Source organism: Protopterus annectens, chromosome 12.part0, assembly GCF_019279795.1.
Source record: "Protopterus annectens isolate FY-2018-M chromosome 12.part0, PAN1.0, whole genome shotgun sequence".
Lineage (NCBI taxonomy): Eukaryota > Metazoa > Chordata > Ceratodontiformes > Protopteridae > Protopterus > Protopterus annectens.
In genome coordinates this window covers 156,217,347-156,240,485 of record NC_056746.1, presented here as the reverse complement: position 1 = coordinate 156,240,485, position 23,139 = coordinate 156,217,347, and the positions used below count along the sequence as shown (strand labels likewise).

At 41.9% G+C, this 23,139-nt stretch overlaps 1 protein-coding gene across 1 annotated transcript in view; it reads right to left on the bottom strand.

Moving 5' to 3' along the window:
• The window catches only part of SNX29 (sorting nexin 29), a 3,382,132-nt gene that overhangs the window by 272,250 nt on the left and 3,086,743 nt on the right, over positions 1 to 23,139 (bottom strand). The gene's annotated exons all lie outside the window — the stretch shown is intronic.

The window sequence follows — 23,139 nt, the reverse complement described above, 5'->3', positions numbered from 1 at the left end:
ATCCACGAATTAAAGAAATGAGATCCTCAGCCAAGGAAAGCATATGGGAACTGGTGCTGGGCCTGTGAGGGGGGGCTTAACAGGCACCGTTTTTGAAGCTTTAGCTGCTTTAGCCCTGGCAAAGGCCTTAATAGACATGGCTGCAGGAGGCCTAGCAGCTCCACGTGCAGGGAAACATCCAAGGGAATAGTGTCTGATAATTCCTGAGAAACGCAACTGCAGGTTGGATTTCGTAGCCGATTCCACCAGGTTAGAAGAGGCCTCGGTAGAAGGCATGTTTTCGGCTGGGAAAGAACCGCTTGCTCGGTTTCAGCGAAACCGAGACACTCGTGGTTGGCTTAACCGTGGTTTGTCGGTCCTTTATTTGTGAAGTCGGAGGATCCGACGGCATGATATAAGCAAAATCAGAGCCGAAAAACTGTTCTGCAAACTCCGACCGGCTCTCTGGCGTCTATCGGTTAAAAGAAGCACAGGCTAGACAAGCTGCTACGTCGTGGTCTGGGCCTAAACAAGGTAAGCAGTAAGAGTGGAAATCTTTATGAGGTATTTGTTTCCCACAAGTTAAACAGTTATTCACTTTTTCTGACATCGGCTGAGGTAAGAAAGAGTCCCCAACGGCTACTTAGCTTTTAGAAGTCTTGATAGTATTCGGTAGTAGTAATCTCTGGTTCTGACCGACCGGCACTTGCGAACAGCTTCTGCTTCGGGCGCCACGCGGCAAGAAAGACTGGGGAAAATGGCGTCGACTGATGCCTTTATACCCGAATAACTGCAGCAATGACGTCGGGTGAAGCGCGACACCAACCGAAGCCAGACCCAGACTTTGGAATCAAGGGCTGCCTGACGACAGGACAACCCATTTGTAAGGACTGCAGATGCATCCTTGAAGGACATCACCATTAAGGCTTTACAAGCTCATTTTACTCCACGGAGAAATGTTGTTGCTGAGCGGTATGCTTTTAGAAAACATGCTCAGGCTGCCCATGAAGCTATTCCTCTGTATGTGGCTGCATTATGAGACTTAGAAGTTAAATGTGAGTTTGCTACTAAACTGGATGAAATGTTACAAGATCAGTTGGTAGAACATGTGTCTAGTTATCGTACACGTGAATGATTACCTTTAGAACCTGACTTGACTTTGGATAAAGCTATTGCAATTGCTATGTAAATTGAAGCTGCGGGAGGGCAGACAAAGTTTATTTTGGCTGATAGACCAGTCCCAGTACAGACTTTACATATTCACTGTGTGCCTGCTGCTGGTCAACACTGCCAAAGGCCTTCTTCCAAGCCCCCGCCTGTTTGACAGCCTACAGCTGCTACACCTTCTGCCGCCTCTTTTTGTGCTTGTTACCATTGTGGATCTGATAGGCACCTTACCAGTGATAAACACTGTCCTGCTGCTTCTGTTAAATGTAACAACTGCCAAGACTGGTCATTTTGCAGGGTTTGCCATTCTTTGCAAACATGCTCTGTGCAGCAAGTTGCCATACCTGAGCTTCAGATCCTTTACTTAACTGACCGTACATCATCTGAGAGAATATGCTGCAGTGTCACAATGAAAACTTCAACTGCTACTGTACTTGTGGCTCTAACTGTAGATTCTTGGCTCATCAGTATCCAATTTGCCTAAATTGATATATGATGGACACCTTCAAGGGCAACCTTTATTGCCACCTTCAGTTAAGTTAGTGACTTAATCCTGAGCTCCACTACTGTGCTTGGCTGCTGACCAGTTACTGTGTCCAAAGATGATGTTACATGCTCTACTTCAGTTTTCATTGTGGAGTCTGGAACTGCTTTGCTGGGTATGGATTTAATAAAGGGTCTACACTTGTGCTTTAATGGCAGTACTATCTTACAATGTGCTATGAACTTGGTTCCTATCACGTGTCTTTCTACAGCTCCATTACCTCCTCTGACCCTGGGTTCTGCAAAAGGCTTCATACACAAAGTTAACATATTAGATTCTGTTACCCCAGTATGACAAAAATTACATCGCTTACCTCTGTCAGTTTGGCAGGATGTAAGTGCAGAGCTCAATTATCTTCTTCAAGCAGGGATTATTGAAAGAACTGATGCTTCTTCCTGGGTCTCACCCATTGTGGTGGTTCAAAAGAAGACTGGTGGTATTCGTCTTTGCGCTGATTTGACAGAACCTAATAAAGCTATCATTACGGACAGTTTTCCTCTTCCTCACGTTGATGAAATGCTATCCTTACTGAAAGGAGCAACAGTGTTCTCTACAATTGATTTAGAAAGTGCATACTTTCAGCCTTTGCTTCATGAAGACCGCTGTGACTTGACTGCCTTTTTTACTCATGACGGCTTGTTCCGGTTTTGCCAGGTTCCATATGGGTTGGCATCTGGTACGTCTGCTTTTCAAAAGATGCTTGCTACAATTTTGCAGAGGTTGCCAAATGCTGCAAACTATTTAAATATAATTTTGTGGGGATGCACACAGGCTCACCATGATTGGACACTTCAAGCAGTTCTTAAATGCATAAAACATGGAGGATTAATGCTAAATGAATCAAAATGCCATTTTCAATCAAGCCAGTCTGCGTTTTCTGGGCCATACTGTTACAACACAGGGGATACAGCCTAATGAGGAGCATCCTGAAGCTCTTCTCTGTGCCCCAGCTCCCACTGATGTTTCCATTTTATGTTCTTTCCTTGGACTTGCATCTTGGTATAATAAGTTTATTGCACGGTTTGCCACCATTGTAGAACTCCTACATGCCTGTCTCCACCAAGATATGCCATTTTCCTGGTCTGAGGAAGCTGAGCCCAGTTTTTTGTCAGTGAAACAGTGGCTGATTGACAGTCCAGCCTTGCCTTTATTTGACCCTGATTTGCCTACTTTAGTTTATACCGATGCATCCGATTATGGGCTTGGAGCTCTCCTTGCTCAAGTTCACCCTAACCATACAGAATGAACTGTTGCCTTTGCATCTAGGACTGTTACTGCTGCTGAAGGAAAATATTCTACAATTGAAAAAGAGGCTCTTGGATGTGTCTGGGCTGTTGAAAAATGGAGAACTTACTTGTAGGGGTTGTAAATTTACTCTATGTACCAATCACCAACTGTTGACCTCAAAAGGGTCTGATCGGGCAGGCATACAGATTGCATGTTGGGCAGTGTAACTGTGGTCTTTCAACTATACTGTTGCTTACTGTAATGGGTCAGAGAATTACATTGCTGATTGTCTCTCTCGCCTGCCCTAGCCTGCTACTGCTGAAGACATTTCTGAACCTGAACCAGAGTTTGTGGCAATGTCTGCTGCTTTAACTGCCCTGTCACCTGGTGAATTTGTCTCTGCCTCCTGCAGTGAGTTGTCCACTCTGCGAACCCAGCTTACCAATGGTTGGCCTTCTTCTCTTAATGCAGTGGACACAAACATGCATCCGTATTTTACATTACAAGATGAACTCAATGCACAAGATGAGTTTGGGTTCCATGGCACTTGTCTCATTGCTCCTTTTTCTCTGCACTACACTAACAACGCTTGCTCATGAAGGCCACCAAGGCAAATGGTGGCTGCGTGAGCTATAATGGTGGCCAGGTATGGATGACATGGTTGCAGCTCAAGTTAAAAATTGTCAACTCTGCTAGTCTTCTGACAAGACTGCCAATCCTTCAGCAGCACCTTTATAACCTGTTCCATTTCTATCCGAATCTTAGCAAAAGCTAGTCATAGATGTAGTGGAATTAATATGCCCTAAACCTCACTGATTATCATAGCAAGTGGTCAGAAGTTGCCTTCATTGCCTCGGTCACTACACAAAATGTTATAGACTTCCTCACTTCAGTTTTCAGCTGATTTGGACATCCACATACCATTGTATCAGGTAATGGATGTCAGTTTGCATTGATTTTGTAGCACTGCTGGCAGAGAGAGATATACAAGACGTACATACTTCAGTATACCACCCAGCTGCAAATGGTGCCACTGAACAATCTCATCGTGTTTGCAAAGGTAGTATACAATCTGCTATCTTATAACTGAAACCTTGGAAACCAGATGTCTTAGAATTTCTTCAGGTATATCACGCAAATGCTACTACTGGAGTTTCCCCTTTTTGAATTGCTTCTTGGCCGGAAAATGCAAACGTGCCTCAATGTTCTTCATCCTCTGTTTCCTGCACGGTTAATGCTGATACTCTTGGTAAAAGGGTCTCTTCTCTTCAACAGAAAATGAAAAAGTATTCCGATACAAGATGTGGAGTATGGCTTCCTCATTTTCAAAAGGGGGACAAGGTGCATATTCAGAATCCACTGCATGTTCCAAAAGCACATCTCAGATTTTCACATCCTGTGGAAATTCAGAAGGAAATTGTTCCACGTACTTACTTGTTGGCAGATGGAAAAATGCATTCTTCCCATTTATCCAAGTCAAAAGTACCTGAAGTGATGCTTCAAGGGATGCTCCAGTAAAATTCCCACTTCAGTCTACAGTGACACCAATGTCTGAATCTCCTCACATTCTGCCAGCTCATGTAAGGAAGAGACCTTGTTGGCTTGAGGACTATATGTTACATAAATATAAATGTTGATGTAATTCAGTGTTCATTACAATGTTACTGATGTTTAATTTACATACTGTTAGTGTAGTGCTGTTCTTAAGTAAGGGGGGAATATGTTGTGTTCTGGTCCTGTGCCACTAGGTGTAGACAGAGGAAGGCAGAAGGAGGGAAAAGTACAGTTGTGTACACTTACCAGAAATGTAGACGTTCAAGTGTATTCACTGTTGCAGTCATTACATTTGGGTTATCTGTTTGTAGGTAGCCCTCAGTTGGTCTGATTAACAAAGTATTGGGTCCTGCGTCAGTTGCTGTCCCTTCTTCCATGACGTCAGGTCGTCAGGGGTATAAAACATGCAGCCAATGCCATTACATCAGTTTTTCTTGCTCCAGATGTCAGGTGCCTCCCTAATGGGAAGCAATTAAATATAAAAGTACAATGATATACCTCCAACAAAAAAGCAAACACACCAAAAAGGCTTTTAAGCATAGTAAAGGAAAGTAGAGGTATAGCCAAAAGACGTTAGGGGGCTGGAGGGAGGGTAATCAGAACTGCAACAGTGAATACACTCGAACATCTACATTTATGGTAAGTGTACAAATGTACTATGTTTCTCATGTTTCACTGTTGCAGTCATTACATTTGGGTAGATTCCCAAAGCTATGGCTGGGAGGAGGAATTTAGATAGCTTTAGGGCCAGCTATAAGGCCCTGCAAGACTGCAGTGGCAAAGCCAGCTCTGGATTTAGGGAAAATCGGCAAATGATAATACTTGGTGAAGGTATGTATAGAACTCCAGGTAGCAGCTTCTAGGATATCCCTAGTAAGAACGCCTCTGAGAAAGGCTGTAGAGGTAGATGCAGCCCTGGTGGAGTGAGGTCTGATCCCCTGGGGGATAGATTTTCCATGGTGCTTATAGCAGAAATGAATGCAATGGCTTATCCATTTAGAAATGGTTTGCTTTGAAATAGCCTTCCCCTCTGCCCCTGCAGCAAACGCCACCAGCAGTTGTTCAGATTTCCTTTGAGGTTTAGTCCTGTCCAAGTAGAATCTAAGTTGTCTGTGCACATCTAAGGAATGCAGTACCCATTCCCCGTTATTCTGTGGATTGGGAAAGAAGGTTGGCAAATGAATGGACTGATTAAGAGCCACACTGGATACCACCTTGGGCATGAAGGATGGATTGGTTCAGAAGGACACCCTGTCCACATGAAAGATGATGAAAGGCTCGACTGCCATAAGGACCTGTAATTCAGATACTCTTCTAGCTGAAGTGATTGCTAAAAAGAAAGTTGTTTTCCAAGAAAGAAATTTTAAGTCTGCAGTAGCAGCTGGCTCGAAAGGAGGTAGAGTGAGTTTCTCCAAGACAAAGTTAAGGTCCCAGGCTGGGGTTGGAGCTCAAATTCTTGGCCCCTCTGAGGAACTGCTTGAGCAGTGGATGAGAGAAGAGAGGAGGTTCTGTGTTATAATGAGCTGAAAGGGCTGAGGCGTGGATTTTAATGGAGGAAAAAGACAGGCCCTTGTGGAACGTCTCAGTTAAGTATTGTAAAATATGAGGTAAATTGGGCACTGCTGTGCTCATCCCTTGAGATTGGTTCCAGGCACAGAATCTTTTCCATTTTCAGCATAAGATTTTCTAGTACTAGGCCTCCTTGCCTATAAAATGATATCCATCGCAGGCTTACTGAGGGATGGTAAAGGAGAGCTAATGTAATTAGCCAGGCTGCAAGGTTCAGTGTTAGAAGCTGAGGGTGCAGAATCTGGTTCTCCTATTGAGACAAAAGGGAAGGTGTCTGAGGCAGGTGCCATGGGGATAACCGTGACACACTGTGCAGAAGAGGGGGTACCAGTGTTGGCGCGGCCAGTCTGGAGCAATCAAAATCATCCTTGGTTTGTCCTGTTTGATTTTTAGTATTACTTTGAAGAGCAGAGGCAGAGGGGGGAAGGCATAGATTGATAGGTTTTTCCAGCTGAAGGACAGAGCATCCACTTTCCAGGCTTGTATGTTGGGGAGTCCTTGTGCAAAATCTGTCCAATTGGTAGTTCTGGTAAGAGGCAAACAGGTCTATATCTGGGCTCCATTTGTTTGTCAACATGTTGAAAATCTTTGGTTCCAGTTTCCACTCATGTGAGTCCATGAGGTTTCTGCTTAGTCTGTCTGCCAGTGTATTTAGTTTTCCTGGCAGGAATTGAGCTTGTAGGTGGCACTTGGTAGCTCAATATTGTGTTCCACAATGCCATGGCTAGCCTGCAGAGGGGGTAAGAATGTGTACCCCCCCAGCTTGTTTATGTACCGCATAACAGTGTTGTTGTCCGTCTTTACCATTAGTTGTCCTGGAAGAATGTGGTCCTTGAAGGCGGTCAGAGCATTCTGTACAGCTAGCATCTCATTTTGATTGATATGCAGGTGCATTTAACTTGGGTTCCATTTGCCCTGAATGCACTTCCCTGCCAGGTGAGCCCCCCATGCATAGTCTGATGGGTCTGTTGTTAGGGTTTGGGTGGCAGGGGGTGGTGTGAAAGGTAGTCCCTTGTTTTGGTGGCGGGCCTCTGCCCACCAAAGGAACTCTAGACACAGGCAAGGTATGATAGGAATCACTGTTTCTAGATCCTGAGAATGTTGACACCATAGGCTTTTTAGATACCACTGTAGTTTCCTCATATGCAGTCTTGCATGTGGAATTAGAAGAAGAGGCCATGAACCCCAAAGCTTTGCAGTATTTGTCTTGCAGATAGCAGGGTTTTTATGGCCACTTGTTTGAAGTAGGTTGTCAAATGAATTTGTTTCTCTTGTGTGAGGTAAGCCGTCTGGGAAGTTGTATTCAAGCTTACTCCCAGGAATATAATTTGCTGACAGGGTACCAGGTGTGATTTCTTTTCGTTTATGGTGTACCCCAGACAAGTTAGAACCCTTTGTACAAAGGCCAGATGATTCAAAAGTATGTCCTGACTTTCTGCCTGAACTAGACAATCGTCCAGGTATGGGTATATTTGAATATTTCTTTGCCTGCAAAATGCAATAACTGGAGCTAGGCACTTTGTGAATACCCTGGGTGCAGTAGATGAGCCAAAGGGCAGTGCAGAGAACTGATAGTGCGTTTAGCCTGCTTTGAAGCGTAGGTAACTTCTGCAAGATTCCCTGATTAGGATGTGCAGGTATGCTTCTTTTAAATCTAGAGTTGCCAGCCAGGCATCTTTGCCTAGCATAGGAAGTAGTTGGTGAAGAGTCAGCATCTTGAATTTTGGACTCTCCAAAAAGGTGTTTAGAATAGACATGTCCAGGATAGGACGCCATGAATTGCCTTTTCTGGGTACAAGGAAAAGTCCAGAGTAGAAATCTTGTCCATTTTCCTCTTCTGGTACCAGTTGAATAGCCCCCATGCTTAAAAGAGAAAGTACTTGTTTTTGGGCCTCTGCCCACCGATTTGGGGGTAGGTCCGGCCACCCGCTTGGTGTTGGCAATGTGTGGAAGTGAAATCTGTATCCTTGGGACACTATATTTAAAACCCAATTGTCCTCAGTAATAAGTGCCCGATTCTTTGCATGAAGAGCAATCTTTCCCCCCAAAGGGGCAGTCAGTTGATAAGTGCTTGGAAAGTTTAAAAGGAAGTCATTGAGACAGTTTACCATAGGGGGAGTCTTATTATTCCCAGATTTGGAAGTGGAGGCCTCCCACTGCTTAGTTCTATGTGTCCCCTGGGACTGAAACCTGGGGTTTTTGCTGTTTCTGGGTTTGGCTTGAGAAGACCTGGAAGGGGCTGGAAAAGACCAATTCTTAGAGGGCCAGTGCCTACTAAATCTAAGAGGCTGAACTTATAAAAAAATCTTTAACAGTTTGCATAGATTTAGCTTTATCTTCCATCTTTTTAAGACCTTCTTCAGCCTAGTTACCAAACAGGTGGTCCTGATTTAAAGGAGCATCCAACAATTTATCTTTAACATGATCAGGCAAAGATTGCTGCTTAAGCCAAGCATGCCTTCTGAGCACAGACCCAGTAACAGCAGCCCTGCAAGAGGCCTCTAATGAATCATAACCGCATTGCAAAGTATGTTTTCCAATATGTTCAGCAGAATGCATTAAATCCTGTAATTCTTTTATTTTCCACACAGTTAGGAATCAACATAATTTTCTCTTTAAGCCGTCCAATAACATGTTGCTGATACTTTAACATATGAAACTGGCAGTTTAAAGCCCTAACGGCCAAGGTTGCCGAAGCGTAAACCTTCTTACCCCATCTATCCAGCGCCCTGGAGTCTCTATCAGAAGGGGTAGGATTTTTAGTAGTAGAAGCCTTAATGCCCTTGGGCCCCTGTGAAATAGTCTCTGGATCTGCAATAGGATTTTTAAAAAGGAACTTGTGGGACTCAGGGACCCTGTAGTATCTGTCAGGTTTTCTGGGAACAGGAGGCAGGGAATCAGGGGCCAAACTAGATTCTGAAAAAGCATCATCAACAATGTCTAGTACAGGAGGAATAGCTAAAGGCCTATGGTGAGGTAGGAGAAGGAAATCCCTAAGCCTCTTTTTTGAATCAGAAAAATCTGGGCTTTCCCAGTGGAAATGCTCCCTTAGAGTATGTAAGGTTTCCCTAAAAGAAAAATCCTCAGGAGGGGAAGCAGAGGGAATGGAGTCCTCTGCATCAGAATCTTCATAAGTAGATAAGGGCAAACCCAGACCATCAGAAGAATCAGAAAAAATAGAATCCTTATCAGAAGATTCATAATCAACTTCAGTCCTAGGCCTTTTAGAAGGGGGGGGGGGTTGGCTACCCCTGATTAGAGTTATTAGATGTTAAGCCATTCTTATCATTTGTTTTTTAGGCATGGAGGCCTGAGCATGGGGCCTGGGCGCCGTTTTTTTTTAGGCATGGATCGAGATTTAGGCCTAAGTAAAGAAGGAGGCGTCGGTTTTAATATGCAAGTCCGTAGGTCTGAATACACCCTCAGAAGCCAGTGCCTGCACAGCGGCTCCGGACCCCTCCAAGGTAGAGACATCCACGGGTTCCATAGTTGAAGCATCTCGCGGCATACCGGACTCCAAATGGGCCTCAGTAGAGGCCTGCAAATCAGAAGTAGCAGGTATCAGGGGCTGCAAAAGCACCTCACTGAGTACCGGCGAACTGGCAACTGGCTTAGGAGAAGCGTCATCGACAGTTATGGACCTCGGAAGCCTGTCTCTGTCTTTATCTTTGCATTTTTTTGGAATCCTGGTAGTCGGATGGTTAACCGACGACATTTCTGGATAATTAAACCAAGAACCAAAATATTTAGAGGCGAAAATATACCGATGACGGATAGTGCGCTGATTAAATAAAGCACAAAACAGACAGCAAGGTACGTCTTGGTCAAGGACTAGGCAAGGAATACAGTATGAATGAAAATCTTTATGAGGTATTTGCTTTCCACAAGTAATGCAATTATTAACTTTTACTGACATTGGTAAGGAGCAAGAAAAGGGTTCCCCAACAGGGTACTTAGCTTTAGTTGAAGACTTCGGTTCAGAAACTTGAAAATGAAAATTTCAGGAGTTGGCTGGCCGGCACTTGCAAACTGCTTCTGCTTCGGGCACCGCATGGCAAGAAAGACTGATGTAATGGCGTCGGCTGCATGTTTTATACCCCTGAAGTCATGGAAGAAGGGACAGCAACCGACGCAGGACCCAAGACTTTGTTAATCAGGCCGACTGAGGGCTACCTGCAAGCAGATAACCCAAATGTAATGACTGCAACAGTGAAACACGAAGAACATCAGAGTTAGTGGATGTGATAAGGACTGGATGTTCCTGTTGTACTGATGTTTGATGTTCCTGTTGTTGCTTCGAATGGTTGGATTAAAATCTTTAATACTGAATTTGGAGTCTAGCTATATTAATCATCTGGCAACTTAACACACTGCAGTTCTTCACGTTTCACACACAAAGCCAAACAGCCAGGGATAAGGTGTACTTCTAAATTCGATATGACCATAGTTTCAGTTAATGCATCTCTGCTATATGCTTTAGCCAGATTTATAGCATTCAGCAATATGGAACACTGTTTAAAGCTACTGGAGATTTGGAATCGGATGCTCATAATACACTCAAGTCATTCTGCAAGCATTATAGACTACCACTCTCAACACTTGGAAAGTTTTATTTATTTTTTTATTTTTTATTTAACATTTGTTGACTGGGAATGTCCGACTAGGTTCCACAGAGCCTGTTTGGAGAAATGCTCCAGATGCATGTCTTGAATAGAACCAGAGAACCTCTTGCTGTGAGGTGACAATGTTAACCACTGCACCACTGTGCCGTTTAAATGTAGATGTCTGATGCATTCAAATTTAGGTTTCTGAAGCAGTGTGTTTTGATGCAAAATGCAGCAGAATAAATGTCATAAACAAAAGGAACTGCCTTTTCGAGCAAATAAAAAACAATTGCAGGTTTGATACACAAAAGCCATCACAAGTCTAGTGTGTGTAACTGTAGCCCAGTATACATAAACACTACAGCAGACTTCTGCACACAGGAGAGTTTAACATGAAAAAAGCAGACCATTTTATTGGAAGGTGTCCTCAATGGAAACTAAGGGTTTGGAGCAGAACCAAGTTGCAAAAAGACAAGCCTCTGCTACTGAACACAGCATCTTGGCATACTGCCCTGTTTTTCCCCTATGAGCCCTGCCTGTTTCAAATATCATACTTTTTCTTCTTCAATGCGATCTCTAAGGCAGAGAAGAAGGAAGCCCTGGTTATGACCTAGATGACCCATTTCAATTAGAAGCTCAGGCAATGGAGCAGCATGCAAGGAAGAGAGATGAATGATGAAGTAATGCCTGGTGGAGAGGTAACTCCTAGTCATGTGTCATATCAAGGAAACTTGAATGAGACCGCAGTAGGTGGTTCATGCTTGCAAGTTATGTCACTGGCAGAAGAAAAGTACAGTTTTGTACCTACCATAAATGTAGATGTTCGAAGATCCACATTGCTGCAGTCCTTACATATGGGTAGTCCGCTGTCGAATACCAAAGTATTAGGCTGGCGTCGGTCACTCAGATCTGACATCAGAGCGTCAGGGTATTAAAGCGCATGACCGACGTCATATCCTCAGTCTTTTCTTGCCCCAGATGTCAGAAGGCCCTAAAAAGAAAGGCCACAGCCAAAAATAGAAAACTTTCCAAAAGACACACACAAATAACAGCTACCACCCAAACCATACAACCATTCCAAAATACAGAGGGGAAGGAGGGAGCAGCAATGTGGATCTTCGAACATCTACATTTATGGTAGATACAAAACTGTACTATGTTCTTCATCTCACATTGCTGCAGTCCTTACATATGGGTAGAATCCCAAAGCAGAGGTAAAGGGAGGCTGGCAAAATCATAAAGCATTGGGAGCTGCCAGAATGCCCTCTAAGATTGCAGTGGCAAATCCAGCCCTAGATTTGGAATAAAGAGGAAGGTGGTAATGTTTAGAAAAAGTATGCACTGAACTCCAAGTAGCTGCTTCCAAAATATCTTTAGTAGCTACTCCTTAAAAAGCTGTAGAAGTGGCAGTAGCCCTAGTGGAGTGGGGTCTGATTCAATCTCCTTACCATGATGAGAGTAACAAAAGCAATACAAAAGCCAATCCACTTAGAAATAGTTTGTTTTGAAACAGGTTTCCTGAGAACCCAAAGCAAAAGAAACAAACAACTGCTGAGACTGTCTGAACCCTTTAGTCCTGCTCAAATAATAACTGCCTGTGAATATCCAAAGTGTGCAAAATTTTCTCCCCTTTATTTTGGGGATCTGCATAAAAAGTAGGCAAATGAATTGATTGGTTCAAGGCCACATTTGAAACCACTTTAGGCATAAAAGTACCCTATCCTTATGAAAAATTAGGAAGGGTTCAACTGCCATAAGAGCCTGTAATTCAGAAACCTTTCTAGAAGACGTAATAGCCAACAAAAAAGCAGTCTTCCAAGACAAAAACTTTAACTCAGCAGTAGCTGCAGGTTCAAAAGGAGGTAAAGTAAGTTTCTCCAACACAAAATTGAGATCCCAGGCAGGAGTAGGAGCTCTCTTATGTTCTTTGCCCCTCTAAGAAATTGCTTAAACAAAGGATGAGAGAATAGTGGAGGGTCACAGTCATAGTGAGCAGAAATGGCTGCAGCATGAACTTTTATAGAGGAGAAAGACAAATCCTTGTCTAATAATTCTGTAAGATATTGAAGAGAAACACTTAAATCAGGCCTGGAAACATCAAAACCCTTTGCTTTGCTCCAAATTAAAAATCTCCTCCATTTATAAAGCATAAACTTTCCTTGTACTAGGCCTTCTGGCCTCCAAAATAACATTCAAAACTTGTTGTGGAAGCTGCGACCCTCCTGGTTCTAGAACAGAATATGCCAGGCTGTTAGATGCAGGGACTGAATCCTGACATTGAGGAAATGATTGCCCTCCTGTGACAAAAGGTGCAGAATCGAAGGCAAAGGCCATGGAGGCTCCCGTACTAAACTCCTCAGCAGAGGGTACCAGTGCTGTCGAGGCCAATCTGGAGCTATTAGAATCATGGAGGGCTTGTCTTGTCTGACCTTCAAGAGTACCTTGGGGAGGAGAGGCAGAGGCGGAAAGGCATAGAAGTGAAGATTGCTCCAACTGAATGATAGAGCATCTACTTTCCAAGCTGTGGGATGAAACATTTTTGTGCAAAACTTTGGCAACTGGAAATTTAGTGGAGAAGCGAACAGATCTATGTCTGGAGTTCCCCATATCACTGTCAATCTTCGAAATACATGAGGATCCAATTTCCACTCGTGGGGATCCACTATCTGTCTGCTCAAAACATCTGCTAAGGAGTTCTGTGCTCCTGGTAGAAACCTTGCCTGAAGATTGAGGTGCAAAGTGAGAGCAGTCTCCCACAAAATCATTGCTTGCCTGCAATTGATGTACCACATGACAGTTGTGTTGTCTGTTAGAATCAACACTTGCCCTGGGTGAAGTAAATCCTTGAAAGCCATCAATGCAAATTGGACTACTAACATCTCCTTCAAGTTGATATGTAAATGTTGAAGTGTGTCTTGAACCCATTTTCCATTGAGGTGTGCTCCCCAAGCCTTGTCCGAGGCATCTGTCGTTAAAGGTCACAGAGAGTCCCTTGTTTAGGTGACATTCCTGAGCCCACCACAAAAATTCCTTTTGAATGCAAGGTATTATTTGAATGACAGTGTCCAGATCTTGGCAGTGTTGTGTCCATACATTGAGATACCATTGTAGCTTCCTCATATGCAGTTTGGCATTGGGAAGCACCAGAATACAAGATGCCATGAACCCCAAGGCTTGAAGGACTGTCCTTGCAGTCAGCCTGGACCGTAGAGACAATTGATGGAAGTAAAGTAAGGTTCTTTTGCTTGTCCGGGTCAAAAAGCCATCTGGGAAGCTGTATTCAGTCTCACACCCAGAAAGCACATTTCCTGAGAGGGTACTAGACTGGACTTTGTTTCGTTCACAGAATACCCTAGGCACCTTAACACTGCCATCACATACTGTAGATGATGAAGAAGTTCGTCCTTGTCTTGAGCAAGAATCAGGCAATCGTCCAAATAAGGAGAAATTTGTATTCCTGAAGGCTATCACTGGAGCCAGAACCTTTGTGAACACCCTGGGCACAGTAGATAAGCCAAAGGGCAATGCAGAGAACTGATAATGTAAATTCCCAAAACGCAGGTACCTCCTGCAACTGGGCCTGATGGGAACATGAAGATAAGCCTCTTTGAGATCTAGAGTTACCATCCAGTGATCTTTGCCCAACAGAGGTAGAAGTTGTTGCAACGTCAACATTTTGAATTTTGGAATGTCCAGGTATGTGTTGAGGATAGATAAATCCAAAATCGGCCTCCAAGTGTTTCTTTGGTACTAGAAACAGAGAATAAAATCCTAGGCCCACTTCTGACAGAGGGACCTGCTGTATAGCCCCCATTTGAAGAAGTAAAGCAATCTGCTTGTGAGCCTCTACCCTTTGCTGAGGAAGAACGTCTGGCATGCCTTTGAAAGGAGGTAATGTATGGAAATAAAACTTGTAGCCTCGGTCTATAATGTCCAACACCCATTTGTCCTGGGTGACTAAAAGCCAGTTTTGCTTGAAGAGTGCCAACTTTCCTCCCAAAGGAGCTGCCAGACAGGCAGAATCTGGCAGCTGAAAATGCAGGTCATTGGGCCTGTTTATGATGTAGATTGTGCAGGGGAACTCCATGTTCTAGGCCTGAAAGTACTCTGAGCTCTGCCCCTACCACGTCTAGATCTACCCCTAGACTGTGAATCAGAAGAAGGATAAGCCCATCCCTTAGTAGGCCAATTCCTGATAAACTTAGGAGGCTGCACCTGCAAAAAATCTTTAACAGTCTGCATAGACTTAGCCTTGTCTTCCATTTTCTTCAATACAGACTCCACAGGAGAACCAAATAAAACTTCAGACTGTAAAGGAGCATCCAAAATTCTAGTTTTAACATGATCTGACAAATTCTGATCCTAATAACTGAACCAGTGGCAGCCACCCTGGAAGAAGCCTGTAAGAAACCACACTGCAAAGAATGCTTACCCACCTGTTCAGAGGCATGTACCAAATCCTGTAATTCTTTACACTCTATGCCCTCTGCCAAAGCATCCACTTTAGATTTTAGTTGAGTAAGGAGAAAATTCTGATACTTCAACATATGAAACTGGCAATTCAAAGCCCTCATTGCTAAAGTGGAAGAGGTATACACTTTCTTACCCCATCTATCCAAAGCTCTAGCATCTTTATCCATAGGAACTGGATTCTTTACAACAGAAGCCCTGACACCCTTAGGTCCCTGGCTAATAGTTTCTGGGTCAGCCCTTGGACTCTTATACAGATATTTATGAGCCTCAGGTACCGGAGGCAGAGAGTCAGGATTAAGGGAAGCCTGAACAACATCCAAAACAGGAGGTATAGCCAAGGGCCTATGTTGTGGTAAAAACAAAAATTCCCTAAGCCTCTTACGGGAATCTGAGAAATCCTGACCTTCCCATTTAAAATGCTCCCTCATAGAATGCAGGGTTTCTGAAAAAGAAAAATCCTCTGGAGGAGAAGCAGAAGGAGTGGAATCCTCTGCGTCTGAATCAGAATAAGGAGGAAAATCCTGAATGTCGAAGACTCTGAGTAATCTGAAGCCTGCTCCAAACTTTCAACCTCTGGCTCTACCCTAGGTCTCTTATCAGGAGGGGGCATAGAACCTCTGATTAAAGAAATTAAATCTTCTGCCATTTTAAGCATGTGTTTTTTAGGCACAGAACCTGCAGAACTGGGACTGACACCCGTGGAAGGCAAACCAGGCCTGCCTTTGGAAGGAGCCTTAGAGATAGAAGGAGAAGGCCTAACCACCTTAGGCAAGGAAGGGAGAACAACAACTTGAGAGGCCCTCAGCCTGACCTGACTCCTGAGAGGCCACATCTTGCAAAATTAAAGCCTCCCTGAGACTCAACTGAAACCTCGGGATCCACAGATTCCACCATAGTTTCTCATCCTGCCTGGACTTTAAAGATTTGTCTTTCCCAAACAAGGAATACAAAATCTGTTTCCCACAAGAAATACAATTATTCACTTTTTCTGACATCCGGAATTAACTGAGGCAAGAAAAACAAAAATATTCAACTTGGTTTCGGTCTGAAACGGTCATGCGCTTTAATACCCTGTCGCCTGATGTCAGATCTGGTCAGCCTAATACTTTGGTATTCGGGCCGACCGAGGACAGCGGACTACCCATATGCAAGGACTGCAGCAATGTGAGATGAAGAACATCAGACATTCCCACACTGCACACATTACATGGTCAGAGAGACAACAGGCTAGTGCCCTGGATAATGGCCACTTTGCTATTGGAAACAACTGTTGTTCAGTTTGTAGCAAAGCACAATGGAGCAGACGTTGGCTTCTTTATTATAAATGAGCATCTGTTTACAAACAGCACATTTCTTTACTCCACTCTTTTAAACCATGCAGATGAAAAACCTGACAACAAAAAAATTTATGCCATGGTGTAGCAAGTCACGCCTAGGATCTTACTGAGAGTTTTGGACACTAGAAACCGTTCTGATAACAATGATGCTGTCACAGACACCAGCAAAATTCCCTCGTTCTTCTTCAGAGCATGACAAAATGGTTTAGCTTTTCTTTGATGGGAACTGTTCAGAAGGGATTTCTGTCTAACATTCCCTTCAAAAGCTATCAACTAAGAAATGCAGCTTCGCCTTGTGTTATTTAGCTGTCAGGCTCCAGTAACCATGAAAGGGCAATGAACAAAGAAAAAGCTGTGAAAGGTATACTCACTCAAAAAGAAAACAGTGACTTGAAATGCTTGAACTACAAACTATGCCAGGGAGTAAGGATGAAAATTACTGACTTAATAGTAACATTTCTCTAATGCTATGCGTTTTCTCAGGACCTGTGCTAAAATGCCAAATGTCAGTGTAGGACCACTTACAGCAATGACACAAGTGTATCACCTCAAATGCAAACAACAGTCATCTTAGTACGTACCACTATGCCATATTAGATTACCAACTAATACTTCTGCAAAGTACGGCCCAAAACTTATATCTACTCTACTAAAAACAGCAGAAATAGAATAATCAAAACACAGAAAACTATTTAAGTTAAGCAATATACAGTGGAATTTACCTTGGAATTTATAACCAAACCTTCATAGAAAAACAGGACTATAGACAGGAAGACCAACCGTTATAACCATACATTTATACATAAGTACATAAGCCAGTCGATTCTGACAGGGGTATAATTACTCTGATGAAGTCTCATGATGTTTTTGAGATGAAAGCACTTAATGTTCAATAATGGTTGTATTTTCTGAAAGTGCTCTTGAGTTTTTTTATTGGATTAACTGTTTTGCTTTTAAACGCTTCTGAGCTGTTTTTTGCTGGTTGACTGAGTTCAGAGTAAGAGGATCCCCAGCCTTCCTTAAAATTAATGACAAAGCATAACAGTTATGTCCAATTGGCTTAGTGCATTGTGCTATTTTTTTGCTTTTTTTTTTGGCTGCTCAGTAGGAGAGCAAGCAATCACCAGTATCTATCAAATTATGCAACAGTCAGCTTATATTATACATAATACTGTCATATTCTTTTAACAGGTACATCAAAACTAAATGGGCCCAGTGCTCTACAAGAATGCCATGTAACCAGAAGCCTAAAAAGAGATCATGTCCACATCACCCTAAGAGATTCTAAATGGCTAAAACTTCAGTCAGTCTAAGTCTGAGATCATAACATAAATGTCCAATCCATCAAATGGAAAACACACATTACTTTCCAGCTTGAGGACTGCACATCCATGCTGTGCTGGGAGACTACAGGGTCGAACCTTTGGTGAAAGTCAGTTTCCAAGAACAATGTAAACAAACTGCCAGAAGGAAATTCATTCTTAATGCACTTACTGTATATGATTTTATTAAAAATGGTCAGTGGAACAACTGTGGTAATAAAATATGGAACAGTATGAATTCAACAGTCTTCATTTTTTAATTGTTCCTAACAGGTATTAATAGATTTTGTGCTAGCAGTGTATCTTGTAAAAGCCTGGAGAAAGATCTGTGGGTGACACAAAAAGGGATGATGACGGCTTCCCTGATTCAAATAGGAGATCTGCTGAGGAAAGCAGTAATGATCACCTACAGGTAAGAGATCAGGGCAGTCGTTTGCAGTCTTAATATCATCTACTTTTAGACTAAGCCTCTTCAAGAAGAAGCTACTGAAGTCTAATTTTTTAAAAACTGAGAAGTATGCAGAGCTCCAGTACAAACTCTTAATATGATCTCAAACAGAAGCTACAACTATACCATATTATATTTACATGATGGCTGAAGCAGATAATAATGCTATCAATCTACCCTTTAAGTGCTTTTTCCATTCCACATTCTCTCACTTTTGCTTTCCCCTTACTCTTTTTAACCTCTGCCATGTCCTCTTAAAATGCCTCTGGATATTTTCCCTCTACCAAATATTCCCATAGTACACTCCATAAGCCTGGAGACCTCTCTATTGAAGAAACACATTTGGCAATCCATGGAGCAGTTTGTGCCTATAATCTCATCCTGCATTCCCTCCTTAAGGATGACCCATTCACGTCTCCCTGGCATGGTCTTGTGAACCAATATAATGTCCTCCCACGTCTGTCTAATCTGGTAACAAATCAGAAAAGATCTAACTCCTTTAGCCTGGTCATATTCTTTCCCCTTCATCAATATGATTTTTTCCCGGGGCTTTCCTCTGGATTTCCTCCAGAAGCCTGATGTGTCATTCCTCATAAGAGATCTACAACTGGAAAAAGAACTCAAGGTGTGGTCTGGCCACAACCTTGAGGAGACAATGTATTCCATCACTGCTTCTGGAGCCCAAGTCCTACAAGCAGACACCCCATCACTGTATTTGCTGCTACAACTACCTTCTTACTCTTGTGGTCCAGTCCAGGTGTGAACAATAGCCACAGATCCTTTTCCTGCTCTGTTTCCATCAATTCGCTTCCCTCTTCTACTTAATAGCAAGGTTGATGCAGTACATGTATATTATTTTACATTTCACTGAAAGGAACCTTAAAGGTTGATGCAGTGCATATATATTATTTTACATTTCACTGAAAGGAACCTTAAGTGCCACTCATCTAGCTTCTTGACCAGCCTTTCTAAATTTGTCCTTGGACTACCTACCCTCTTTTTTCACTGCTTCTCCTGTATGTCACCAGAAAAGAGGATGATTCCATTCTCTAGCACTTAGGTGCATCTGAGGAAAGCACACTGAAAAGTAGTGGACCCAGTACAGACATCTGTGGTACTCCACTAGTCAGTTTCTGGATTCCTGATACTGTCTCTTTCACTACTGTCCTGTGCATCATACCATTCAACTAAGCAACCTTCCATTTCTTCAGTCTTGGACAAACTCTCCAATCCCTCCATTTTTCCTACTGACTTTCTGTGTGGGACAGAGCCATTGGTCTTGAAGTAGCTCAGGTAGACCATGTGTATTAGTACCCGCCTGTCAGGTTCAAGGTTCAGCCAAATCCCTGTCATAAGCTACATCAGGTTTAACTAACAACTCCATCTGGCCAAAGACTAGGTTGCCATACTGGAGACTGCTGTCACCCAGAAAAGCTAGTAGCCTTTCCCTAAAGATTGACTAAATGATTTTGCCTGCCATACTCTTATCAGGTCTCTATCAGGTCTTTAATGACCCATACTTTTCTTGCTTCCATTTCCTGACTTGTACAAGTGCACCATGCTTGCCCTCTTCCAGTCCTCAGCCAGATCTCCATTACATGGTTTATCAGGACACTAGCCAGAAGTCTGAAAACTTTGCAATGGGATGCTTCATCCTCTCTTATCCCTGTTCTGCATCACCACCATTCAACCATGATACCCACACCCTTGCTTTCTTTGTGAAAGCAGAAGTAAATAATTCATTCACTATCTGTGCTTTTCCCATGCCCAGTGATCTCTCTCAATTTTTGTTCAGCCTACCAAGTTCTTTCCCTTTCTTCCTCCTTTCTGCTATGTACCTAAAATGCCATTGCTTACTTTCTTGTTCCCTTTCGGTTTTCACTACTGCTGCCCTCACCATCTTATGACCATCTTTGATACCCTTCTGATAGTCTTCTCTATCTTTCTACCCTGTCTTATCCACCTCTTCTAGGTCCTTTCTTTTGCCATAACTGCTAACTTCCCATTCCAATGTAGCTGCAATGGACTTTCTTTCTTTGCCTTGTTGCTTCTTCCTAACACCTTTGCCCAAAGCCTCGAAGACCCATTCTTAAAGCATATTTACTCTCCCAGCTTCATTTCAGTCTCCTGACTCCTCCTTGAACCTCTCCCAAGTACAATATAATCCATTTTTCTAAAGTCTCGCTTTGTCTTTGTAGTTTTACCCATTCTCCCACTCCAGATGGTGGCAAGACCATTGTTGTCTATCTGTGACCCTTACTGCACTGGTCAGAACTACAGTGAGAATATCATAGTCCACAACCTTAACGATCTCCCACTGTCGTCCTGTCGTCCTTGAAGCCAGGAATCTCAACTACTTCATGCAACTTATGATTCCTTCCAAGTGACGCTTTCAGGTGCATTTGCAGTTAACTCCTACTGATGTCTCTAGGCATCAAATATTGCTAGTTCACTTTTGCATTAATAATCCAAAACCATGCTATCTACAAAGTTTTAGAGATTTCACCTTAAAGCTTACACAATGGCAAACTCAACTGCATTAATATTTGAACTCTGTCTAGTGCAGGTAAAAGGATATTAACTGTTGTTTTTATGATATTAATTTATACAGATATAATTTTCACATTTTTCTAAGTGTTTCAACAACCAAGTAACACAGAACTATTTAGCCTCATATGAAAGCTCTCAGCTGAATGAATAAAATGCTGCTGACAGTATGTGTGTAACTTGACTGGTTGCTGAGATATTGTAAGTTGTTTACAAAATATGTTTACAAAATACTACAAATGTAACAGTTACTGCATTTACTGTGACTCGTAAACTTTGGTTTAAGACATAGAACCTAAAGAATACTACCATTATAAAAATAGTTTGTGCTGAAGGGTTTGCAATTTATACTTCTTTCATAACCACTATGGTTCCAGAAATATGAACATTTGTTTGAAATCTGAGGACATAATTTGATTCTGTCAAAAGGCTTAGGCTCCACCCATTGGAATCAATGAACGAAGCGCAGTGCAAACAGAAAACCAATAAACAAAAAAATGCACTGTGTGAGGACAAACTGCACCAGACAACCGAGAACCTGATACCAGCTTTAAACGTTAAACGTTTGACAAACACCACGTTTTTCATCACATAAATTAGACTTCATCAGACAAATACTACAGTAATTAACACCCATATATATATGCTGATCATTCATTTAAACTAACCAATGAAAATCTATTCAACAATGCTCATGAATATGAATGAATATAAATGAACTTGGAATACATGACATTTAGAGAATCGAAATAAGATAATTTGATTCTCGATGATATAAATACATTGAAATGCAGAACAATATATGATTGTTATAAAAATCAAGTACCTTGTAATGAAAAAAGTAATTACTATACTCATAAAAAATAAAATGAATATGTGTAAATCAATGATGTATTGTAATGATGTGTTTTAATCAGCAATACTCCCATCTAGTGGTCAAAATCTGAATACGCTTGAATATCATCATTGGTAATGTACTCAGTGAATAAATAACCATAATAAATATAATAAATATAGAAAATGTGTGAATATCCGCCCATTGGAAGTTACAATGCAAACTTCCTGAGCTCCATTATAGTGAGTTAAGTACGGCTTTCTTCCTCCTCCCCATTCATTCTCTCATCTTCATCCCCTAATATGCATGGAGAATGGCACAATCTTTTAATGCTGTAGTACAAAAGGCAGGGTCAGTGAGTAAATCCTGAGCCCGGGTAGAAAAATCATAACTAAGCAGCAAATGCACTTGTCTCAAAGGAAATAAAACTGCTTTATTAAAAACAAGCTTTTATACTCAACAGTGCTTCATCAGGTTAAATCTAAAACTGACACACTGCAAAACACTTAAACAGAGATAATTTAGTCATAACACAGATTAATTACGGTAATTATTTCTTAAATAATAACAATCTTTTTCAAATAGGCTTCATCTCCATTAATCCTTGACGGAGTTCAGCTCGCAGTCTTGTTATCCAGCTTCATTCTACCAGCTCAGTTTTACTGTCACGATCACATGATCACCACTTCGCCTGTTACTTTTAACATACTTCAGAACACTAACGTGAAAATCATGATCTATATCTAGTTTGTTAAACTGTTTATATAGAGCATTCACTGGAGTAATCCTCCTCAGTTCTGATGCATGTTTACATATTCTACCTTTCAATGTCCTACTTACTTGTGCCTAGATAGAACTAATTTTTGACAACAAGCTAAATAAACAATATTCTGTCCATCAAATATAGCATATATATATATATATATATATATATATATATATATATATATATGGGTCTACTTCACTTTTGACACATTCATATTGTCAATAGTGCTGTGCCATAAGACTAACTTTCAAAAGACCGCGCCAACTACATCAAAATTTCACAACACTGAACATTCAATTAATCGACTTTCAAATGCATGACTTTCAAAACACTGACTCCCATATAACCAACACATTTCAAAAGCAGTTGCAAGAACTACCATCAGTGTAAACACCACAGTCTTCTAAAACCATCCTCCAAAGCATTACTTCAGATTGCACATAGACCTACACAGTGTATGTGTCCATTAACATTTTAAAATATAAAGACGACATGTAAGCATCCAAATCGTGCAACTTGTTCTACAAGTGAGCGAGCCCATATATCCAACATTTTAAACCTTCAAATCCTGACATCCAACACTTCACATCTTCAATTCCATAGATCCGGACTTTAATACTTTATATGCACAAATCCAGACATACAACATCTCTCTAAATACTACATATAACCATGTAAAACTAAAATATGCTTACTTTTTAATGAAATAAACTATAATAAATATTTCCAGCCATGCCTGCACATACCTACAACATGTCTGCCATGTC